The sequence below is a fragment of the Mustela lutreola genome, chromosome 17, assembly GCF_030435805.1.
Source record: "Mustela lutreola isolate mMusLut2 chromosome 17, mMusLut2.pri, whole genome shotgun sequence".
Classification (NCBI taxonomy): domain Eukaryota; kingdom Metazoa; phylum Chordata; class Mammalia; order Carnivora; family Mustelidae; genus Mustela; species Mustela lutreola.
In genome coordinates this window covers 27,462,904-27,482,488 of record NC_081306.1, presented here as the reverse complement: position 1 = coordinate 27,482,488, position 19,585 = coordinate 27,462,904, and the positions used below count along the sequence as shown (strand labels likewise).

At 53.3% G+C, this 19,585-nt stretch overlaps 1 non-coding gene across 1 annotated transcript; it reads left to right on the top strand.

The window, feature by feature from the left end:
• The first annotated feature begins 1,288 nt into the window (after window positions 1-1,288).
• Window positions 1,289-1,395, top strand: LOC131820279 (U6 spliceosomal RNA). The gene has a single exon (XR_009349572.1). It is a non-coding gene; the product is annotated as a U6 spliceosomal RNA (small nuclear RNA).
• Window positions 1,396-19,585: the final 18,190 nt, after the last annotated feature.

Sequence of the window (19,585 nt, the reverse complement as noted above, 5' to 3'; positions counted from 1 at the left end):
GTTTTTCAGAGGTAAACAACAACAACAACAACATAATGACTTTGCCCTGAGTTTTTTACGTTGAGCACTTTTTAATGCTCCTGTTGGTCATTTATATAACTTTTTTGAAAAAAAAAAGTCTATTGAGATCCTTTTGCTATTTTTTAATTATATATATTTTTTCTATTTGTATCTGTTGGTTATTAACCTCTTTTCAGATATAAGATTTGTAAGTGTTTTCTTACATTCTGTGGATTGTGTTTTCATTCTCTCTCTCTTTTTTTTTTGGCAATGCAGAAACTTTAGTTTGATGTAGTACCATTTATTTATTTTTGCTTTTTTTTTGCTTGTGTTTTTGGTCTGGTATCCAGAAAACTATTGGCAAGACCAATGTCAAGGAGAATTTTTCCTATGTTTTCCTTTAGGAAATGTAGTTTCATGCATCACCTTTAAGTCTTTAATCTATTTCAAGTTAAGACTTATGAGTGATATAAGGTTCCAGTTTTACTGTTTATGTGACTATTCAGTTTTAAATATCATTTATTGAACAGACTATCTTTACCCATTACATATGTTGGCCCCTGTCAAATATTAGGTGACTATGAAAGGATTTATTTCTGGACTCTCAATTCTGTTCTACTTGTTTATGGGTCTTTTTTTATGCCAGTATACTTTATTGTTTTGAGCATGAGGGCTTTGTAGTATAGTTTCAAATCAAGAAGTGTAATTTCTCTTCTTCATTCTTTCTCAGAACTGCTTTGATTATTTGTCGTCTTTTATGGTCTCATATAAATTTTAGGATTCTTTACTTACTTCTGTAAAAAATTATATGGATTTTTTTTAAGATTTTTAATTTATTTATTTGACAGAGAGAGATGACAAGCAGGCAGAGAGGCAGGCAGAGAGAGAAGAGGAAGCAGGCTTCCTGCTGAGCAGAGAGTCTGATGCGGGGCTCGATCCCAGGACCCTGGGATCATGACCTGAGCCGAAAGCAGCGGCTTAACCCACTGAGCCACACAGGCGCCCCTAACATTGGATTTTTGATAGGAATTGGATTTACAGATGGTTTTCGGTAGTATGGACATTTTAACAATGTTAATTCTTGCCATTCATAAATATGAGCTATCTTTCCGTTTGTGTCTCCTTCAATTTCTTTATCAATGTCATAGTTTATGGAGTACAGATCTTTCATCTTCTTAGTTAAATCTATTCCTAAGTATTTTATTATTTTTGATGCTATTGTGAATTAGATTGTTTTCTTTATTTTTTCAGATAGTTCATCATTAGAGTGTTAAAATGCTCCTGTCTTGTGCTTACTTTGGCAGCACATATACTAAAATTGGAATGATGCAGAGAAGATTAGCGTGATCACTAAACAAGGATGACATGAAAAACTGGGAAGCATTCCATATTAAAAAGAAATGAAACAAAACAAAATTCTTGTCTGTTATATATTGATCTTGTATTTGGCAGCTTTACTAAATTTGTTTATTCAAAATTTTTTGTGAAGTTTTTAGGATTTTTTAACATGTAAGTTCATGTTATCCAAAAAAATAAAATTTTACTTCTTCCTTTTTTTTTTTTTTTGGAGTCTCTTATTTCCTTGTGTTCCTTGTTTCTCTGGCTAGGACATCCAGTAGTATGTCAAATGAGAGTAGTGAAAGTGGATACACTTGTCTTTTTTCTGATCGTTAAGGGGAAAACTTTCAAACTTTTTTGATTGAATATGAGATTAGCTCTGGGCTTGCAATATGTGTTTTCTCTTTAATGGATTTTTAAAATTATTTTTTAAATTTTTTTATAAACATATAATGTGTTTTTATCCCTAGGGGTACAGGTATGTGAATCACCAGGTTCACACATTTCATAGCACTCACCATCACTCACCATAGCACTTGCCCTCCCCAATGTCCATACCCCCACCATCCTCTCCCAACACACCTCCCCCCAGCAACCCTCAGTCTGTCTTGTGAGATTCAGTCTTTTATGGTTTGTCTCCCTCCCAATCCCATCTTCTATTTTTCTTTTCGTACGCCCGAAACCGCCTATGTTGCATCTCTACTTCATCATATCAGGGAAATCATAGGATAGTTGTCTTTCTCAGATCGATTTATTTCGCCAAGCATAATACCCTCTAGTTCCATCCACGTCATCACAAATAGCAGGATTTCATTTCTTTTGATGGCTGCATAGTATTCCATTGTACATATATACCACATCTTATTTATTGATTCATCTGTTGAAGGACATTTAGGTTCTTTCCATAGTTTAACTATTGTGGACATTGCTGCTATAAACATTTGGGTGCATGTGCCCCTTCAGAATGCCACGTTTGTATCTTTAGGGTATATACTCAGTACTACAATCACTGGGTCATAGGGTAGTTCTATTTTCTGCTTTTTGAGGCACCTCCACGCTGTTTTCCAGAGTGGTTGCACCAGCTTGCATTCCCGCGTACAGTGTAGGAGGGTTGCCCTTTCTCCACATCCTCGCCAGCATCTGTCATTGACTGACTTGTTCATTTTAGCCATTCTGAAAGGTGTGAGGTGGTATCTCATTCTGGTTTTGATTTGTATTTCCCTGATGCCGAGTAATGTGGAGCATTTTTTCATGTGTCTGTTGGCCATTTAGATGTATTCTTTGCAGAAATGTCTGTTCATGTGCTCTGCCCATTTCTTCATTGGGTTATTTGTTCTTAGGGTGTTGAGTTTGATAAGCTCTTTATAAATTTTGGATACTGGCCCTTTATCTGGTATGTTATTTGCAAATATCTTCACCCAGATAACTTCTGACAGTCATCTTTTGGCTTTGTTAACTGTTTCCTTTGCTGGGCAAAAGCTTTTTGATCTGATGAAATCCCAATAGTTCATTCTTGCCCTTGCTTCCCTTGCCTTTGGTGATGTTCCTAGGAAGAAGTTGCTGCTGCTGAGGTCAAAGAGGTTGCTACCTGCTCTCTCCTCAAGGATTTTGATGGATTCTTTCTCACATTATACTTCTTCATCCATTTCCAGTCTATTTTCATGTATGGTGTAAGGAAATGATTCAATGTCATTTTTCTGCATGTGGCTGTTCAATTTTCCCGACTCTAAGGCCAGCGGCACCTTCTCTTCCCGGGGGTGGCGTGCTGTACCTTCCCACACTTGCTCCTGGGTACCGCGGTGACACAAGTGTGCGACCACGCTTCTCTCTCAAGTAGAGGGGATGCTAGGGCAAAGAGAATTTCGCTCCATGCGGGTATCTTCCAACCTGCTGTGGAGACTAGAACAGGCAAGCAGCAGCATCCCCAAACCCAACTCTGATTTCCCAACAAAAGATGTACTTTCCCAGGGGAGATGCCCAGGCAAAGAGGCTATCGCTGTATGCGGGTTTCTCCCACCCAGAGACTGGGCTCGGGCAAGCAGCAGCAGCCCGCAGAACATTTCTCAGGGAATGCGGTGCTTTCGCAGAGGCTTTGGCTTGGAGCGTACAGCACTTCGCCGCTGCTTCCTCAACAAGGCTTCATTCGCATCAGGGAAGAAGAGCTGTGGGAGAGCTGGTGCCTCCTGGCCTTGCTTTCCGGGATCCATGTTCCCATCCTGGGTTCACCCTGTCAGGCCGAACTAAGCAGACAAAGCCAGAACCGTGCAGTAGCGTACGTAGCCTAGGATGGCACTCTATGCACACTACCATCTCGCGGTGTAGGCATCGCTTGGCCTTTTACTCAGGCGCTCAGGAGGACTCGCGGACTAGGCCAGCGCTTTCCCCACTGGAAAGGAAGGTGACAGGATCCCTGCACACTGCCCTGTGCACTGAACAGGGAGCTTTGCGGAACTTTCCCCTCTCCTTCCCCTTAAACCCCGTGCCTCCTCCAAGCTTCCACATCCTGGAGGAAGACGGCACCTGATGGCCAGTTCTTTCTGGGAGTTGTTTCTCGAGCTCAGGGTAGGCGCCTGGTGGCAAGCCCATGACTCCCCCACGGACAAGTGGCCAAAGAGCTGCTGTTTCCTTGAGCCCAAAGGCTTTCTGCCCAGACTCCTTCCTCAGAGTCGAGCCCTTTCCCCTGCCCTAATCTTCCCCTCGTGTCTCCTTAGCAGCCAGGCTTCCATCGCTCTGCAGTGACAGACTTGTCCTTTTCCTTAAGGCTCTTTCCACAGGCATCAACGCGCTTCTCTCTCAGGTAGAGGGGATGCCCAGGCCAAGAGGATTTCGCTCCATGCGGGTTTATGACACCGTGCTGTGGAGACTAGCTCCGGCAAGCAGCAGGCAGCATCCCACAGACCCGACTCTGATTTCCCAAAGAATGCTGTGCTTTCCCACAGGGTATGCCCCGGCAAAAGGCTTTTCCTCTATGCGGGTTTCTCCCATCGTTCTGCGAATACTAGGCTAAGGCAAGCAACAAAAGCAGCCCACAGAACCGACTCGGATTTACCAGTGTCTGCTATGCTTTCACAGAGGTTTTCAGGTTGGCGCAAACCGCACTTCGCTGCTGCTTCCTCAGCAAGGCTTTGTCGTTGGCTCTGTCGAGACAGGGTAGAAGTGCCGCGGGAAAGCTCGTGCCTTTTGGGCCTTGCTTTCCCGAGCTCTAAGTTCGCGCCCGGGGTTCACCTTGCTAAGCCGAACTAAGCAGACACAGTCACAACCCTGCAGCAGCGTGCGTGGCCTAGCATGGCACTCTAGGCCTATTACCATCTCCTGGTGTATGTAAGGCTTTGCCTTTTGCTCAGGCGCTCAGGCAGACTCGGTGTCTAGGCCAGTGCCTTCACCACAGGAGAGAGGAGCCGTCAGGATATGTGCACACGGCCCGTGGACTGGGTTTGGGAACTGTGGGGGACTGTATCCACTCCTTCCCCGGCACACCCCTTGACACCCACAACGCTGCCACATCTTGGTGGAAGACGGCATCTTACTGCCCGTTTCTCCATGGGATTGTTTCTGCGAGTTCCGGGTATGGCACCTGGGGTCAAGCCCGTCTGCCCTTGGGACAGGTGGCCAAGGAGGCCACAGGACAGGACCAGAGGCACAGGACAGGCCTGCCTTCTGCACTGACTCCTTCATCAGAGTGGAGCATGCGTACCTGTCCTAGTCGTCCCCTCATGTCTCCTTAGCAGCCAGGCTTCAATCACTCCGCAAAGGGAGCGGGTGACACTTGTCTTAGCACGTGGAGGAGGCACGGGGTTTAAGGGGAAGGAGTAGGGACAGTCCCCCAAAGCTCCATAATCTGTGCACGGGCCGTGTGCAGGTATCCTGTCGCCTCCTCTCTCCTGTGGGGAAGGCACTGGCCTAGCCGAGTCTGCCGGAGTGCCACAGCAAAAAGCAAAGCTTAACCTAACCCAGGAGATGGTAATAGGCATAGAGTGCCATGCTAAGCCAAGCTCGCTGCTGCAGGGTTGTGACTTTGCTTAGTTCAGCATAGCAAGGTGAATCCCGGGCGTAAACTTGGAGCCCGGAAATCAAATCCCAAGTGGCACCAGCTCTTCCTCAGCTCTTCTTTCCTGCCGCGCAGAGTAAACACCCAATGCCTTTCTGAGGAAGCAGCAACGAAGTTCGGATCGTGCCAAGCCGAAAACCTCTTCGAAAGCATAGCAGTCGCTGGGAAATCAGAGTCGGTTCTGAGGGCTGCTGTTGCTGCTTGCCTTAGCCTAGTATTCGCAGCAGGATCGGAGAAACCCGCATAGAGCGAAAGCCTCTTTGCCCTGGCATCCCCTCTGGGAAAGCACAGCATTCTTTGGGAACTCAGAGTCCAGTCTGAGCGCTGCTACTGTTTCCCAGGGCTGGTCTGGCCAGACTGAGATTCCGCCTGAGCGCCAGAGTAAAAGCCCAAGCGATGCCTACACTGGGAATGGTAGTGTGCATAGAGTGCCATCCTAGGCTATGCACGCTACTGCAGGGTTGTGGCTGTGTCTGCTTAGTTCTGCCTGGCAGGGTGAACCCAGGATGTGAACATGGAGCCCGGGAAAGCAAGGCCCAAGAGGCACCAGCTCTCCCGCAGCTCTTCTTCCCTGACGCGACGGAAGCCTTGCTGAGGAAGCAGCAGCGAAGTGCTGTTCGCTCCAAGCCAAAGCCTCTGCGAAAGCCCAGCATTCGCTGAGAAATGTTCTGCGGGCAGCTGGTGGTTGCCTGAGCGCAGTCTCGCGGTGGTAGAAACCCGCATACAGCGAAAGCCTCTTTGCCTGGGCATCACCCCTGGGAAAGCACAGCGTTCCTTGGGAAATCAGAGTTGGGTTTGGGGATGCTACTGCTGCTTGCCTGAGCTAGTCTCTGCAGCTCGGTGGAAGATACCCGCATGGAGCGAAATACCATTTGCCCTAGCATCCCCTCTGCCTGAGAGAGAAGCCAAGGGTGGGGAAGGCACAGCATGCCGCCCCCGGAGAAGGCAAGGAGCCGTTGGCCTTGGGGTCGGGAAACGCTCGGGAAGCAGGATAGCCTGCCGTGGCACAAACAGCAGGCCGGTGGCAAGACAAGTGTCACCCGCTCCCTGTGCGGAGAGATGGAAGCCTGGATGCTAAGGAAACGTGAGGGGATCTCTAGGGCAGAGGCGCGTGCTCCACTCTGAGGAAGGAGTCTGGGCAGAAGGTAGGCCTGTCCTGTGCCTCTGGTCCCAAAGGGACAGCATCTCCTTGGCCACCTGTCCCAAGGGCAGACTTGGGCTTGCCACCGGGTGCCATACTCGGAACTCCCAGAAACAACCCCACGGAGAAACGGGCAGTCAGATGCCGTCTTCCACCAAGATGTGGCAGCGATGTGGGTGGCAGGGGGTGTGCCGGTGAAAGAGTGAAGACAGTCCCCCACAGTACCCCATGCCAGTGCACGGGCCGTGTGCAAGGATCCTGTGGCCTCCCCTCTCCTGTGGTGAAGGCACTGGCCTAGATCCCGAGTTTGCCTGAGCGCCAGAGCAAAAGGCAAAGCCTTACCTACCCCAGGAGATGGTAATAGGCATAGAGTGCCATGCTAGGACACGCACGCTGCTGCAGATTTGTGACTGCGTCTGCTTACTTCGGCATAGCAAGGTGAACCCCGAGAGTGATTTTGGACCCCGGGAAAGCAAGTCCAAGAGGCCCCAGCTCTCCCGCGGCTCTTCTTCCCTACCACGACAGAGCGAACACCCAAAGCTTTGCTGATGAAAGAGCAGCAAAGTGCGGTTTGCGCCAAGCTGAAAACCTCTGCGCAAGCATAGCAGTCGCTGGGAAATCAGAGTCGGTTCGGAGGGCTGCTGTTGCTGCTTGCCTTAGACTAATATTCGCAGCACGATGTGAGAAACCCGCATAGAGCGAAAGCCTCTTTGCCCAGGCCTCCTCTCTGGGAAAGCACAGCAATCTTCGGGAAATCAGAGTCCGGTCTGAGGGATGCTCCTGTTGCCTGAGCTGGTCTCCTCAGCACGGTGTCATAAACCCGCATGGAGCGAAATCTTCTATGCCTGGGCATCCCCTCTGCCTGAGAGAGAAGCGCGGGTGCACCTGTGGAAAGAGCCTTAAGGAAAGGGACACGTTTTTCAGTGCGTTCCCCAGGAGCATGTCTGTGGAAGGTGCAGCACGCTGTCCGGGGAGAACAGGAGCCATTAACCCTCTGGTCTGGAAACGGTTGCAAAGCAGGAGAGCCGGCAATACAATTATCACCCGCTCCCTGTGCAGACAGACAGAAGCCTGGTTGCAAAGTAGACAGGAGGGGATGAGTAGGGCAGGGTGCATGCTAACTCTTAGGAAGGGGTCTGGGCAGAAAGCATGCCTGTCCTGAACCTCTGGGCCCAAGGAGACAGCAGCTCCTTGGCCACCTGTCCCTGGGGCAGACATGCGCTAGCCACCAGGCGCCTATGCTGAACTCGCAGAAACAGCTCCCTGAAATAATGGGGAGTTAGATGCCGTCTTCCTTTCCTTCAGGATGTGGAAGCTTGGAGGAGGCATGCGGTTTAAGGGTAAGGAGTGTGGAAGGTCCCCCAAAGCTCCCTATTCAGTGCACGGGCGGTGTGCATGGATCCTGTCACCTCTCCTTTCCTGTGGGGAAAGCACTGGCCTAGTCCGAGAATCCGCCTGAGCGCCAGAGTAAAAGGCAAAGCGATGCCTACACTGGGAGATGGTAGTGTGCATAGAGTGCCATCCTAGGCTATGCAGGCTACTGCAGGGCTGTGGCTGTATCTGCTTAGTTCGGCCTGGCAGGGTGAACCCAGGACAGGAACATGGAGCTCGGTTAAGCAAGGCCCAAGGGGCACCAGCTCTCCCGTAGCTCTTCTTCCCTGACGCGACTGAAGCCTTGATGAGGAAGCAGCAGCGAAGTGCTGTTCGCTCCAAGCCAAAGCCTCTGCGAAAGCACATCATTCGCTGAGAAATGTTCTGTGGGCTGCTGCTGCTTGCTTGAGCCCAGTCTCGCGGTGGGAGAAACCCACATACAGCGAAAGCCTCTTTGCCTGGGCATCCCCTCTGCCTGAGAGAGAAGCGCGGTTGTGCCTTTGGAAAGAGCCTTAAGGAAAGGGAAACGTTTTACACTGGGGTCCCAGGAGCATTTCTGTGCAAGGTGCTGCACGCTGCCCGGGGAGAAGAGCAGGAGCCGTTGGCATTCTGGTCTGGAAAGGGTTGCGAAGCAGGAGAACCGGCCTGGCAGGCACAGCGGCCTGTGGCAATACAACTGTCACCCGCTCCAAATGCAGAGTGAACGAAGCCTGGCAGCTAAGGAGACAGGAGGGCATGAGTAGGGCAGGGCGCGTGCTCCACTCATAGCAAGGAGTCTGGGCAGAAAGCATGCCTTTCCTGAACCTCTTGGCCTAAGGACACAGCAGCTCCATTGCCACCTGTCCCCGGGGCAGACTGCGCTAGCCACCAGGCGCCTACGCTAAACTCGCAGAAACAGCTCCCTGAAAGAACGTGGTGTCAGATGCTGTCTTCCTCTAGGATGTGGAAGCTTGTAGGAGGCACGGGGTTTAAGGGGAAGGAGTGGAGACAGTCCCAAAATTCCATAATCTGTGCACGGGCCGTGTGCAGGTATCCTGTCGCCTCCTCTCTCCTGTGGTGAAGGCACTGGCCTAGCCGAGTCTGTCTTAGAGCCAGAGCAAAAAGCAAAGCCTAACCTACCCCAGGAGATGGTAATAGGCATAGAGGGCCATGCTAGGCCAAGATCTCTGCGGCAGGGTTGTGACTTTGTCTGCTTATTTCAACATATCAAGGTGAATCCCGGGCGTAAACCCGGAGCCCGGGAAATCAAATGCAAAGAGGCACCACCGGTTGTCGGCACTTCTTCCCTGCCCCGCAGAGTGAACACCCAATGCCTTTTTGAGGAAGCAGCAGCGAAGTGCGGTTCGTGCCAAGCTGAAAACCTCTGCGAACGCATAGCAGTCGCTGGAAATCAGAGTCGGTTCTGTGGCCTGCTGTTGCTGCTTGCCTTAGCCTACTATTCGCAGCACGAAGGGTGAAACCCGAATAGAGCGAAAGCCTCTTTGCCTTGGCATCCTCTCTTGGAAAGCACAGCAATCTTTGTGAAATTAGAGTCAGGTCTGAGGGATGCTCCTGTTGCCTGAGCTGGTTTCCTCAGCACGGTGTAATAAACCTGCATGGAGCGAAATCCTCTATGCCTGGGCATCCCCTCTGCCTTAGAGAAAAGCTCGGTGTGCCTGTGGAAAGAGCCTTAAGGAAGGGGACATGTTTTTCAGTGCGGTCCCCAGGAGCATGTCTGTGGAAGGTGCAGCACGCTGTCCGGGGAGAACAAGAGCCATTAACCTTCTGGTCTGGAAACGGTTGCGAAGCAGGAGAGCCTGCAATACAATTATCACCCGCTCCCAGTGCAAAGAGACAGAAGCCAGGCTGCTAAGGAGACAGGAGGGGAAGAGTAGGGCAGGGCGCGTGCTCCACTCTTAGGAAGGAGTCTGGGCAGAAAGCATGCCTGTCCTGAACCTATGGGCCTAAGAAGACAGCAGCTCCATCCCTCCTGTACCCGGGACAGACATGCGCTAGCCACCAGGAACCTACGCTGAACTCACAGAAACTGCTCCCTGAAAGAACACGGAGTCAGATGCCGTCTTCCTCTTGGATGTGGAAGCTTGGAGGAGGCACGGGGTTTAAGGGGAAGGAGTGGGGACAGTCCCCAAAAGCTCCATAATCTGTGCACGGGCCGTGTGCAGGGATCCTGTCGCCTCCTTTCTCCTGTGGGGATGGCACTGGCCTAGCCGAGTCTGCCTGAGAGCCAGAGCAAAAAGCAAAGCCTAACCTACACCAGGATATTGTAATAGGCATAGAGTGCCATGCTAGGCCATGCTCGCTGCTGCAGGGTTGTGACTTTGTCTGCTTATTTCAGCATAGCAAGGTGAATCCCGGGCGTAAACTCGTAGCCAGGGAAATCAAATGCCAAGAGGCACCACTTCTCCTGCGGCACTTCTTCCCTGCCCCGCAGAGTGAACACCCAATGCCTTTCTGAGGAAGCAGCAGCGACGTGCGTTTCCAGCCAAGCTCAAAACCTCTGTGAACGCATAGCAGTCGCTGGGAAATCAGAGTCGGTTCTGTGGGCTGCTGTTGCTGCTTGCCTTAGCCTAATATTCACAGCTCGAAGGGTGAAACCCGTATAGAGCGAAAGCCTCTTTGCCTTGGCATCCCCTCTGGGAAAGCACAGCAATCTTTGGGAAATCAGAGTCCGGTCTGAGTGATGCTCCTGTTGCCTGAGCTGGTCTCCTCAGCACGGTGTCATAAACCCGCATGGAGCGAAATCCTCTATGCCTGGGCATCCCCTCTGCCTGAGAGAGAAGCGCGGTTGCGCCTGTGGAAAGAGCCTTAAGTAAAGGGACACGTTTTTCAGTGCGGTCCACAGGAGCATATCTGTGGAAAGTACAGCACGCTGCCATGGGAGAAGACCAGGAGCCGTTGGCATTCTGGTATTGAAAAGGTTGCGGAGCAGGAGAACCGGCCCTGGCCGGCACAGCGGCCGGTGACAATACAACTGTCACCCGCTCCAAATGCAGAGTGAAAGAAGCTTGGCCGCTAAGGAGACAGGAGGGGAAGAGTAGGGCAGGGCGCGTGCTCCACACTTAGGAAGGCGTCTGGGCAGAAAGCATGCCTTTCCTGAACCTCTTGGTCTAAGGAGACAGCAGCTCCATGGCCACCTGTCCCTGGGGCAGACTGCGCTAGCCACCAGGCGCCTACGCTAAACTCGCAGAAACAGCTCCCTAAAAGAACGGGGAGTCAGATGCCATCTTCCTCTAGGATGTGGAAGCTTGGAGGAGGCACGGGGTTTAAGGGGAAGGAGTGGGGACAGTCCCCAAAAGCTCCATAATCTGTGCACGGGCCGTGTGCAGGGATCCTGTCGCCTCCTCTCTCCTGTGGTGAAGGCACTGGCCTAGCCGAGTCTGCCTTAGAGCCAGAGCAAAAAGCAAAGCCTAACCTACCCGAGGAGATGGTAGTAGGCATAGATGCCATGCTAGGTCAAGCACGCTGCTGCAGGGTTGTGACTTTGTCTGCTTATTTCAGCATAGCAAGGTGAATCCCGGGCGTAAACTCGTAGCCAGGGAAATCAAATGCCATGAGGTACCACCTCTCCCGCGGCACTTCTTCCCTGCCCCGCAGAGTGAACACCCAATGCCTTTCTGAGGAAGCAGCAGCGACGTGCGTTTCCTGCCAAGCTGAAAACCTCTGCGAACGCATAGCAGTCGCTGGGAAATCAGAGTCGGTTCTGTGGGCTGCTGTTGCTGCTTGCCTTAGCCTAATATTCACAGCTCGAAGGGTGAAACCCGTATAGAGCGAAAGCCTCTTTGCCTTGTCATCCCCTCTGGGAAAGCACAGCAATCTTTGGGAAATCAGAGTCCGGTCTGAGGGATGCTCCTGTTGCCTGAGCTGGTCTCCTCAGCACGGTGTCATAAACCCGCATGGAGCGAAATCCTCTATGCCTGGGCATCCCCTCTGCCTGAGAGAGAAGCGCGGTTGCGCCTGTGGAAAGAGCCTTAAGGAAAGGGACACGTTTTTCAGTGCGGTCCACAGGAGCATATCTGTGGAAAGTGCAGCACGCTGCCATGGGAGAAGAGCAGGAGCCGTTGGCATTCTGGTCTTGAAAAGGTTGCGGAGCAGGAGAACCGGCCCTGGCAGGCACAGCGGCCGGTGACAATACAACTGTCACCCGCTCCAAATGCAGAGTGAAAGAAGCTTGGCCGCTAAGGAGACAGGAGGGGAAGCGTAGGGCAGGGCGCGTGCTCCACTCTTAGCAAGGCGTCTGGGCAGAAAGCATGCCTTTCCTGAACCTCTTGGTCTAAGGAGACAGCAGCTCCATGGCCACCTGTCCCTGGGGCAGACTGCGCTAGCCACCAGGCGCCTACGCTAAACTCGCAGAAACAGCTCCCTGAAAGAACGGGGAGTCAGATGCCATCTTCCTCTAGGATGTGGAAGCTTGGAGGAGGCACGGGGTTTAAGGGGAAGGAGTGGGGACAGTCCCCAAAAGCTCCATAATCAGTGCACGGGCCGTGTGCAGGGATCCTGTCGCCTCCTCTCTCCTGTGGTGAAGGCACTGGCCTAGCCGAGTCTGCCTTAGAGCCAGAGCAAAAAGCAAAGCCTAACCTACCCCAGGAGATGGTAATAGGCATTGATGCCATGCTAGGTCAAGCACGCTGCTGCAGGGTTGTGACTTTGTCTGTTTATTTCAGCATAGCAAGGTGAATCCCGGGCGTAAACTCGGAGCCCTGGAAATCAAATGCCAAGAGGCACCACCTCTCCCGCGGCAGTTCTTCCCTGCCCCGCAGAGTGAACACCCAATGCCTTTCTGAGGAAGCAGCAGCGAAGTGCGGTTCGTGCCAAGCTGAAAACCTCTGCGAACGCATAGAAGTCGCTGGGAAATCATAGTCGGTTCTGTTGGCTACTGTTGCTGCTAGCCTTAGACTAATATTCGCAGCACGAAGGGTGAAACCAGTATAGAGCGAAAGCCTCTTTGCCTTGTCATCCCCTCTGGGAAAGCACAGCAATCTTTGGGAAATCAGAGTCCGGTCTGAGGGATGCTCCTGTTGCCTGAGCTGGTCTCCTCAGCACGGTGTCATAAACCCGCATGGAGCGAAATCTTCTATGCCTGGGCATCCCCTCTGCCTGAGAGAGAAGCGCGGGTGCACCTGTGGAAAGAGCCTTAAGGAAAGGGACACGTTTTTCAGTGCGTTCCCCAGGAGCATGTCTGTGGAAGGTGCAGCATGCTGTCCGGGAGAACAGGAGCCATTAACCCTCTGGTCTGGAAACGGTTGCAAAGCAGGAGAGCCGGCAATACAATTATCACCCGCTCCCTGTGCAGACAGACAGAAGCCTGGTTGCTAAGTAGACAGGAGGGGATGAGTAGGGCAGGGTGCATGCTAACTCTTAGGAAGGGGTCTGGGCAGAAAGCATGCCTGTCCTGAACCTCTGGGCCCAAGGAGAGAGCAGCTCCTTGGCCACCTGTCCCTGGGGCAGACATGCGCTAGCCACCCGGCGCCTATGCTGAACTCGCAGAAACAGCTCCCTGAAATAATGCGGAGTTAGATGCCGTCTTCCTCCAGGATGTGGAAGCTTGGAGGAGGCCCGCGGTTTAAGGGTAAGGAGTGGGGACAGTCCCCCAAAGCTCCCTATTCAGTGCACGGGCGGTGTGCATGGATCCTGTCACCTCTCCTTTCCTGTGGGGAAAGCACTGGCCTAGTCCGAGAATCCGCCTGAGCGCCAGAGTAAAAGGCCAAGCGATGCCTACACTGGGAGATGGTAGTGTGCATAGAGTGCCATCCTAGGCTATGCAGGCTACTGCAGGGCTGTGGCTGTATCTGCTTAGTTCGGCCTGGCAGGGTGAACCCAGGACACGAACATGGAGCTCGGTTAAGCAAGGCCCAAGGGGCACCAGCTCCCCGTAGCTCTTCTTCCCTGACGCGACTGAAGCCTTGATGAGGAAGCAGCAGCGAAGTGCTGTTCGCTCCAAGCCAAAGCCTCTGCGAAAGCACATCATTCGCTGAGAAATGTTCTGTGGGCTGCTGCTGCTTGCTTGAGCCCAGTCTCGCGGTGGGAGAAACCCACATACAGCGAAAGCCTCTTTGCCTGGGCATCCCCTCTGCCTGAGAGAGAAGCGCGGTTGTGCCTGTGGAAAGAGCCTTAAGGAAAGGGAAACAATTTTCACAGGGGTCCCAGGAGCATTTCTGTGCAAGGTGCTGCACGCTGCCCGGGGAGAAGAGCAGGAGCCGTTGGCATTCTGGTCTGGAAAGGGTTGCGAAGTAGGAGAACCGGCCCTGGCAGGCACAGCGGCCTGTGGCAATACAACTGTCACCCGCTCCAAATGCAGAGTGAATGAAGCCTGGCAGCTAAGGAGACAGGAGGGCATGAGTAGGGCAGGGCGCGTGCTCCACTCTTAGGAAGGAGTATGGGCAGAAAGCATGCCTTTCCTGAACCTCTTGGCCTAAGGACACAGCAGCTCCATGGCCACCTGTCCCCGGGGCAGACTGCGCTAGCCACCAGGCGCCTACGCTAAACTCGCAGAAACAGCTCCCTGAAAGAACGTGGTGTCAGATGCTGTCTTCCTCTAGGATGTGGAAGCTTGTAGGAGGCACGGGGTTTAAGGGGAAGGAGTGGGGACAGTCCCCAAAATCTCCATAATCAGTGCACGGGCCGTGTGCAGGGATCCTGTCGCCTCCTCTCTCCTGTGGTGAAGGCACTGGCCTAGCCGAGTCTGCCTTAGAGCCAGAGCAAAAAGCAAAGCCTAACCTACCCCAGGAGATGGTAATAGGCATAGAGTGCCATGCGAGGCTAAGCTCACTGCTGCAGGGTTGTGACTTTGTCTGCTTATTTCAGCATAGCAAGGTGAATCCCGGGCGTAAACTCGGAGCCAGGGAAATCAAATGCCAAGAGGCACCACCTCTCCCGCGGCAGTTCTTCCCTGCCCCGCAGAGTGAACACCCAATGCCTTTCTGAGGAAGCAGCAGCGATGTGCGGTTCGTGCCAAGCTGAAAACCTCTGCGAACGCATAGCAGTCGCTGGGAAATCATAGTCGGTTCTGTTGGCTGCTGTTGCTGCTTGCCTTAGCCTAATGTTCGCAGCACGAAGGGTGAAACCAGTATAGAGCGAAAGCCTCTTTGCCTTGTCATCCCCTCTGGGAAAGCACAGCAATCTTTGGGAAATCAGAGTCCGGTCTGAGGGATGCTCCTGTTGCCTGAGCTGGTCTCCTCAGCACGGTTTCATAAACCCGCATGGAGCGAAATCTTCTATGCCTGGGCATCCCCTCTGCCTGAGAGAGAAGCGCGGGTGCACCTGTGGAAAGAGCCTTCAGGAAGGGTACATGTTTTTCAGTGCGGTCCCCAGGAGCATGTCTGTGGAAGGTGCAGCACGCTGTCCGGGGAGAACAAGAGCCATTAACCCTCTGGTCTGGAAACGGTTGCAAAGCAGGAGAGCCGGCTATACAATTATCACCCGCTCCCTGTGCAGACAGACAGAAGCCTGGTTGCTAAGTAGACAGGAGGGGATGAGTAGGGCAGGGTGCATGCTAACTCTTAGGAAGGGGTCTGGGCAGAAAGCATGCCTGTCCTGAACCTCTGGCAGCTCCTTGGCCACCTGTCCCTGGGGCAGACATGCGCTAGCCACCCCGCGTCTATGCTGAACTCGCAGAAACAGCTCCCTGAAATAATGGGGAGTTAGATGCCGTCTTCCTTTCTTTCAGGATGTGGAAGCTTGGAGGAGGCATGCGGTTTAAGGGTAAGGAGTGGGGACAGTCCCCCAAAGCTCCCTATTCAGTGCACGGGCGGTGTGCATGGATCCTGTCCCCTCTCCTTTCCTGTGGGGAAAGCACTGGCCTAGTCCGAGAATCCGCCTGAGCGCCAGAGTAAAAGGCCAAGCGATGCCTACACTGGGAGATGGTAGTGTGCATAGAGTGCCATCCTAGGCTATGCAGGCTACTGCAGGGCTGTGGCTGTATCTGCTTAGTTCGGGCTGGCAGGGTAAACCCAGGACACGAACATGGAGCTCGGTTAAGCAAGGCCCAAGGGGCACCAGCTCCCCGTAGCTCTTCTTCCCTGACGCGACTGAAGCCTTGATGAGGAAGCAGCAGCGAAGTGCTGTTCGCTCCAAGCCAAAGCCTCTGCGAAAGCACATCATTCGCTGAGAAATGTTCTATGGGCTGCTGCTGCTTGCTTGAGCCCAGTCTCGCGGTGGGAGAAACCCACATACAGCGAAAGCCTCTTTGCCTGGGCATCCCCTCTGCCTGAGAGAGAAGCGCGGTTGTGCCTGTGGAAAGAGCCTTAAGGAAAGGGAAACGTTTTACACTGGGGTCCCAGGAGCATTTATGTGCAAGGTGCTGCACGCTGCCCGGGGAGAAGAGCAGGAGCCGTTGGCATTCTGGTCTGAAAAGGGTTGCGAAGCAGGAGAACCGGCCCTGGCAGGCACAGCGGCCTGTGGCAATACAACTGTCACCCGCTCCAAATGCAGAGTGAACGAAGCCTGGCTGCTAAGGAGACAGGAGGGCATGAGTAGGGCAGGGCGCGTGCTCCACTCTTAGGAAGGAGTCTGGGCAGAAAGCATGCCTTTCCTGAACCTCTTGGCCTAAGGAGACAGCAGCTCCATGGCCACCTGTCCCCGGGGCAGACTGCGCTAGCCACCAGGCGCCTACACCAAACTCGCAAAAACAGCTCCCTGAAAGAACGTGGAGTCAGATGCTGTCTTCCTCTAGGATGTGGAAGCTTGTAGGAGGCACGGGGTTTAAGGGGAAGAGTGGAGACAGTCCCCAAAAGTTCCATAATCTGTGCACGGGCCGTTTGCAGGGATCCTGTCGCCTCCTCTCTCCTGTGGTGAAGGCACTGGCCTAGCCGAGTCTGCCTTAGAGCCAGAGCAAAAAGCAAAGCCTAACCTACCCCAGGAGATGGTAATAGGCATAGAGTGCCATGCTAGGCCAAGCTCGCTGCTGCAGGGTTGTGACTTTGTCTGCTTATTTCAGCATAGCAAGGTGAATCCCGGGCGTAAACCCGGAGCCCGGGAAATCAAATGCCAAGAGGCACCACCGGTTGTCGGCACTTCTTCCCTGCCCCGCAGAGTTAACACCCAATGCCTTTTCGAGGAAGCAGCAGCGAAGTGCGGTTCGTGCCAAGCTGAAAACCTCTGCGAACGCATAGCAGTCGCTGGGAAATCAGAGTCGGTTCTGTGGGCTGCTGTTGCTGCTTGCCTTAGCCTAATATTGGCAGCACGAAGGGTGAAACCCGTATAGAGCGAAAGCCTCCTTGCCTTGGCATCCCCTCTTGGAAAGCACAGCAATCGTTGGGAAATCAGAGTCCGGTCTGAGGGATGCTCCTGTTGCCTGAGCTGGTCTCCTCAGCACGGTGTCATCAACCCGCATGGAGCGAAATCCTCTATGCCTGGGCATCCCCTCTGCCTGAGAGAGAAGCGCGGTTGCGCCTTTGGAAAGAGCCTTAAGGAAAGGGACACGTTTTTCACTGCGGTTCCCAGGAGCATGTCTGTGGAAGGTGCAGCACGCTGACCAGGCAGAAGAGCAGGAGCCGTTGGCATTCTGGTGTGGAAAAGGTTGCAGAGCATGAAAACCGGCCCTGGCAGGCACAGCGGGCGGTGGCAATACAACTGTCACCCGCTCCAAATGTAGAGTGAAAGAAGCCTGGCCGCTAAGGCGACAGGAGGGCATGAGTAGGGCAGGGCGCGTGCTCCACTCATAGCAAGGAGTCTGGGCAGAAAGCATGCCTTTCCTGAACCTCTTTGCCTAAGGAGACAGCAGCTCCATGGCCACCTGTCCCTGGGGCAGACTGGGCTAGCCACCAGGCGCCTAAGCTAAACTTGCAGAAACAGCTCCCTGAAAGAACGGGGAGTCAGATGCCATCTTCCTCTAGGATGTGGAAGCTTGGAGGAGGCACGGGGTTTAAGGGGAAGGAGTGGGCACAGTCCCCAAAAGCTCCATAATCAGTGCACGGGCCGTGTGCAGGGATCCTGTCGCCTCCTCTCTCCTGTGGTGATGGCACTGGCCTAGCCGAGTCTGCCTTAGAGCCAGAGCAAAAAGCAAAGCCTAATCTACCCCAGGAGATGGTAATAGGCATAGAGTGCCATGTTAGGCCAAGCTCGCTGCTGCAGGGTTGTGACTTTGTCTGCTTATTTCAGCATAGCAAGGTGAATCCCGGGCGTAAACTCGGAGCCCTGGAAATCAAATGTTAAGAGGCACCACCTCTCCCGCGGCACTTCTTCCCTGCCCCGCAGAGTGAACACCCAATGTCTTTCTGAGGAAGCAGCAGCGAAGTGCGGTTCGTGCCAAGCTGAAAACCTCTGCGAACGCATAGCAGTCGCTGGGAAATCATAGTCGGTTCTGTTGGCTGCTGTTGCTGCTTGCCTTAGCCTAATGTTCGCAGCACGAAGGGTGAAACCAGTATAGAGCGAAAGCCTCTTTGCCTTGTCATCCCCTCTGGGAAAGCACAGCAACCTTTGGGAAATCAGAGTCCGGTCTGAGGGATGCTCCTGTTGCCTGAGCTGGTCTCCTCAGCACGGTGTCATAAACCCGCATGGAGCGAAATCCTCTATGCCTGGGCATCCCCTCTGCCTGAGAGAGAAGCGCGGGTGCACCTGTGGAAAGAGCCTTAAGGAAAGGGACACGTTTTTCAGTGCGGTCCCCAGGAGCATGTCTGTTGAAAGTGCAGCAAGCTGTCCGTGGAGAACAGGAGCCATTAACCCTCTGGTCTGGAAACGGTTGCAAAGCAGGAGAGCCGGCAATACAATTATCACCCGCTCCCTGTGCAGACAGACAGAAGCCTGGTTGCTAAGTAGACAGGAGGGGATGAGTAGGGCAGGGTGCATGCTAACTCTTAGGAAGGGGTCTGGACAGAAAGCATGCCTGTCCTGAACCTCTGGGCCCAAGGAGACAGCAGCTCCTTGGCCACCTGTCCCTGGGGCAGACATGCGCTAGCCACCCGGCGCCTATGCTGAACTTGCAGAAACAGCTCCCTGAAATAATGCGGAGTTAGATGCCGTCTTCCTCCAGGATGTGGAAGCTTGGAGGAGGCCCGCGGTTTAAGGGTAAGGAGTGGGGACAGTCCCCCAAAGCTCCCTATTCAGTGCACGAGCGGTGTGCATGGTTCCTGTCACCTCTCCTTTCCTGTGGGGATAGCACTGGCCTAGTCCGAGAATCCGTCTGAGCGCCAGAGTAAAAGGCCAAGCGATGCCTACACTGGGAGATGGTAGTGTGCATAGAGTGCCATCCTAGGCTATGCAGGCTACTGCAGGGCTGTGGCTGTATCTGCTTAGTTCGGCCTGGCAGGGTGAACCCAGGACACGAACATGGAGCTCGGTTAAGCAAGGTCCAAGGGGCACCAGCTCCCCGTAGCTCTTCTTCCCTGACGCGACTGAAGCCTTGATGAGGAAGCAGCAGCGAAGTGCTGTTCGCTCCAAGCCAAAGCCTCTGCGAAAGCACATCATTCGCTGAGAAATGTTCTGTGGGCTGCTGCTGCTTGCTTGAGCCCAGTCTCGCGGTGGGAGAAACCCACATACAGCGAAAGCCTCTTTGCCTGGGCATCCCCTCTGCCTGAGAGAGAAGCGCGGTTGTGCCTGTGGAAAGAGCCTTAAGGAAAGGGAAACGTTTTTCACTGGGGTCCCAGGAGCATTTCTGTGCAAGGTGCTGCACGCTGCCCGGGGAGAAGAGCAGGAGCCGTTGGCATTCTGGTCTGGAAACGGTTGCGAAGCAGGAGAACCGGCCCTGGCAGGCA